Source organism: Nicotiana tabacum, chromosome 16 (genome assembly GCF_000715075.1).
Source record: "Nicotiana tabacum cultivar K326 chromosome 16, ASM71507v2, whole genome shotgun sequence".
NCBI classification, from domain to species: Eukaryota; Viridiplantae; Streptophyta; class Magnoliopsida; order Solanales; family Solanaceae; genus Nicotiana; species Nicotiana tabacum.
The window spans coordinates 66,359,513-66,364,478 of record NC_134095.1 but is presented as its reverse complement, the minus strand read 5'-3'; positions in this window follow the sequence as shown (position 1 = coordinate 66,364,478).

Below are 4,966 nucleotides of genomic sequence, written 5' to 3'. Positions count from 1 at the left end.
ACGGTGTGAGGCAACTTTTTTTATCTCATAATTTTGTGGACTCAGATTTTTTATAGACCCAAAAGTTTAAGATTGGAGTTTACAAATTTGTATGACAAAAAGGTTGCATGAGATACAAAATAAAACTTTTTCGCAAGAGAGTAAACATTAGTCTCTTTCTCTCACGCATACACACAGTTTACACTTGTGACATTAGCCTATTTTAGGGGAAATACACGGTTAGCCACTAATAATATATGTATTTATTTTTAAGCTACTGTTTAAAATGTCTTTAGTCTTTAGCCACTGTTTTAATAAATTTTAATTGCCCGGACAAAATACCCTTCTGCTCATGTCTTTAACTTTTGAACTTAACTCCAGAATTTCAAGACTACATGTCCTTAACTTTTGAACTTGTAATTCTAAGTTCAGGACTACATGTCCTTAACTTTTGAACTTTGACCACTAAGTTTAGGACTTCACGACTATATGTCCTTAACTTTTGAACTTAACTTCAGGACTTCAGACTACATATCCTTAACTTTTAAACTTAACTTCAGGACTTCGGGACTACATGTCCATAACTTTTGAACTTAACTTCAGGACTACATGTCGTTAACTTTTGAACTTAACTTTAGAAATTTAGGACTACATGTCTTTAACTTATTTACTTATGCTCCGGAAAGCCATCATCTGGTATTGATTATTTTAATGTAATATTTTTACTAAGCAATGGATTGTGCTTCCTCATGCTCCTTTAGAAACGTCACATTGTAAAGAAAATGAAGGTGTTGGTTTCTTGATTGATCCTAATTATTTCGACTATCTTGTGTTGCGATTTATTCCTTTGGGTGATTTCAAGTTTAGTATCCAGGTGTTTTCGTCTGAGCAACGAAAGGGGGATAACTTTTAGGTAATTAATGAAATGAATGCATCGGCGTATTTCTATTCGGAAGGAAAGGGTAACACTATCTTTTCATATTAATTTTAATAAATTAGTGACTACTTTTGCTCAGCATTTAAAATGTTGGACAAAAAGTAAATATCACTTTAAAAAATGGCTATCCCACGCCATTTCTACCCTATTTTACTAACTATGACAACACCAAAAACCATTGCAGGTTGCTGACGCCACCCACTTTTCTTTGCTTTGTTTTTTCCTTCTGGCCTTTTGTTCTTTTGGGTGAATTGCACTTATTCTTTTTTTTGCATTACACGGATATATTCTCTCCACTTCTAAACTTTTTTATTTGAATTATTAAAATCATTCTAATAATTTTGTTTTCGGTATGTGATACTATTTTTATGATTGTTGCTCTCTGATTGTTATTATTTGATGCTACTTTTTCGCCTACATATTGTTATTTGATAGAGTTTTTGACCAGTATTGTCCCTTATCTTTGAGAATAGGTCCATTTTGGTCCCTCAAATATAACCCTAAGCATATTTAGTCCCTTAAGTATGCTAAATTGGAGCACATTTAGTCGTTTATCTTTGAGGGTAGGTCTATTTTGGTCCCTCAAATATAACCCTGAGCATATTTAGTCCCTTAAGTATGCTAAAGTGAAGCACATTTAAGGGATAATATTGGCCAAAAACTCATATTTGATGCTACTCTTTCTCCTCTTTGTTTATCATCTTTCTCCCCCCCTCTTTCCTCCTCTTCTTCTCCCTTATTCTTCCTTTCCATCTTTTCTTGAGCCGAGGGTCTATCGAAAACAGTCTCTCTACCTCTCCAAGTAGGGTAATGTCTGCATACTCACTACCCTCCTCAGACTCCACCCGTGAGATTGTTTTTGTCCCTTATCTAAGGGAATGGGTTCAGTTTTGTCCTTCAAATATAATCCAGAGCATCTTTAATCCTTTAACTTTGTTAAAATGGAGTACCTTTGATCTCACTAACAAAACCAAGTTAAAAACTAACAGAAGGAGCAATTTCTTTTAATGGTGGTTTCTTTGAAGCTTCTCAAATAGTAATAACCATCTGCCTTCTTTTTTAACTTATGAGGCATTATTTTGGTTTACTTGAAGCTTTTCTGAGAAATATCAAAAAAAATTCACTGATTCACATTTTCTTTCCTCATGTTTTCATTTTCTTAAGATAAGGTGAAACTAATTTCACCTTTAAACTTCATATGCTTTATCATTTTCACTTACTTGACACGGCAAAACCAAAACCAAAATAAAGCATCATTAAACTCATCTCCTTTAAAAAGAAATATGTTAACCCTCTGAAAAGTATATTATAATAATCCTTTACAATAGCAAAAGCAAAATGAAGAGTTACTAAAATCAACTATTTACATCAGCCTTTTAGTGATAAAAAATAATCTATTAGGCGTATCCATATAATCTTCAACAACATCCCAACTATTTTATACTAATCTTCAGCAACAAAGCGGTATTTCTCTAGTAGTAAAAAAAATCCTCTTAGAGCAGCAACAACCAATCTTTTTCAGCAGAAACTTACATACTAAAAAATGTATCTCCAGTCACTCTTCTTTATTGAGTTGTGTGCATATGATCTTGGTTAGTAGGTCCTCTTCTTACCTGTAATTAAGAAAATATTACAGTCACCATATTAATGGTATAATCAAATAGAGTAATATGTGTAATAAACTCACACCGGAAGTTTTATAGGAGCAAAAGATACAGTAGAAAATGAGGATTCTTGTTGCAATGTCTCATCATCATGAGAATTTGGATACACAATCCAATATTTTTTGCTTTCTTTTTATTTTTTGTCTACTTGTTGCAACTTTATCAGTCTCTTTTCTGCCGAAGCTTTTGTTTTCTTTCTTTGGTACTTTGTTTTTTCAATCGTGGAGGCAAAAGAGGTATGTTACTCGACATAGGATTCATCTCTTGACCATTAATAGGTAGAATAGAAAATGCATAGATCGTTCTATAAGTTTCTACCTTATAACAATCATCCATATATGAATTAATGTCATCATGTTTAGCCCAAATCGCGGCAATGGCATGCTTGCAAGGAATTCCTGTTAGATCCCATTTCCTACAACTACATTTTTTATTTAGCAAATTTACAGCCCAGTTGTTCATTATGCTTGCTCCTATTATCTTATAATTCCATTCATTTGACTTTCTGGGAATAAATTCAGCTGTTTTAGCTTGATTTTTGTGCAATACATCCTTAATCCTAGGGCAAATATCACCATCATTTCACTTGGTACCTTTATCCATATTTGCTTGCATCCTTGTCATAAGGTGATACCTAACTTCTCCAATAAAGTGATAATCGGCTTATCTCCAGTCTCAATGATCATGCTATTAAAATATTCACACATATTATTGAGTAAGGTATCACATTTCATAGTTTCAGGGAAGTGAGATTTAGACATTCAGCGGGTGACTTTTATTGAGCCAATCAATAGTTTATGAATCTAGATCACATATGTCAACCATGCAATCATCAAACCACTTTACTTTTGTAGCCTTTGCAGCCTTCAAAAGGGCATTCCTAAGTGAGACCACTGAATTTGGCTTTTTTGAAGTTGTTATGGAGGTGTCTCACACAGAATCGATGACAAATATATGGCGATACCTCATTGAACGCTTCAATCGAACATATTTCCTTGTTTGACATGAAGGCCAAGTGCCATCATAGTCAATGTCAAAGTCAAGCTTCAAATAACCATTCCCACGATTCCTTTCTTTCCTTTTCTACAACTGCATATGCTATCGGAAAGATATTATTATTCGGATCAAGCCCAACAACAGTTAACAACCATCAACCACAATTATTCTTCTACAACCACTGCTAAACCTCTCTTTACAACCACAAAAACAAATGTAGATTCTCTGGAATTTATTAGGCTTATCGGGCGCCTCATTTTTAACTAACTTCATATAGACAGAGGTATTTTGATTTGTCCTCCCAATTTCATTGCAGTAGTTCCACAATACCTTATATTGGGCATTAAGATCTCCATCAATCAGTTCAAGTATTTTTTTCTTAGCCCTTCTACATTGTGATAATGTCAATTGAACTCTGCACCAATTGCCCAAGACCTATTTGAGCTTATGACCTTAAGGTATCTTCGTTCAATATAAGAAGATGTGATTGATTTTTTAAGTTGATTCCAAATCTAACAATCATGAGTGGGATTTTATGTTCTGGTCTGAAAGGTCCAATCTTGATGCATTCTTGAAGCTAGAATCTCCCAATTGCAATTTGGATGACCACAAGTTGCTTTCACTCTCGAGTTATCATTCTTGCACCATTTAATGTACTTTCCTTCAATGACTTCATAAGTTATTACAACATATTTGAACTCACGCTTGTTCCCAAATATTAGTTATAATGCTAACACTGGTTTATCAACGCTCGTCTTAAGAAAGTTGAAACTCTTACTGTCAAAGTCATATTCTAAACTCTTTGTATCATTTGAGTCAACACAATCTGAATCACCTTCTTCAGCAGCCATCTTTTTCTTAGCTTCTTCACTAACTTCGTATCTATGATTCACATATTCAGTATCATCCGAAAAATCAATTTTTCTTGCTCTACTCCACCTATTTTATTAGCATTTATAGTTATTCCATATATGAATCAAGATGTTCAAAGTACACCTCAACCACCTTATCATCTCGAATATTTTTGGATACAACAGTGGCTTTCACATCAGTAGAAACAAGTTGCATTCTAGTACCATATCTCCCGCACTTATGCTAGAAAGTAACATAATCTATCTCATAACCACATAGTTCTGTCATGGAATTGAAATGTGATAGATCCAATTTCATGGTACCATTATGTTACTTTTATAATGAAAAAAAAATTGTAACGATCTGATCGGTCATTTTGAGAATTCCATTTGGTGGTTTGAAGTATTGAGTAGCTTCATATGATGTATTACGACGTGTGTGCATGGTTATTTTGATTTTCGGAAAGTTTGGGAGTGATTCAGAAGAGTTATCCTCTATTTGGAAGCTTTAAGTTGAAGAGTTGACCAAGGTTTAAATT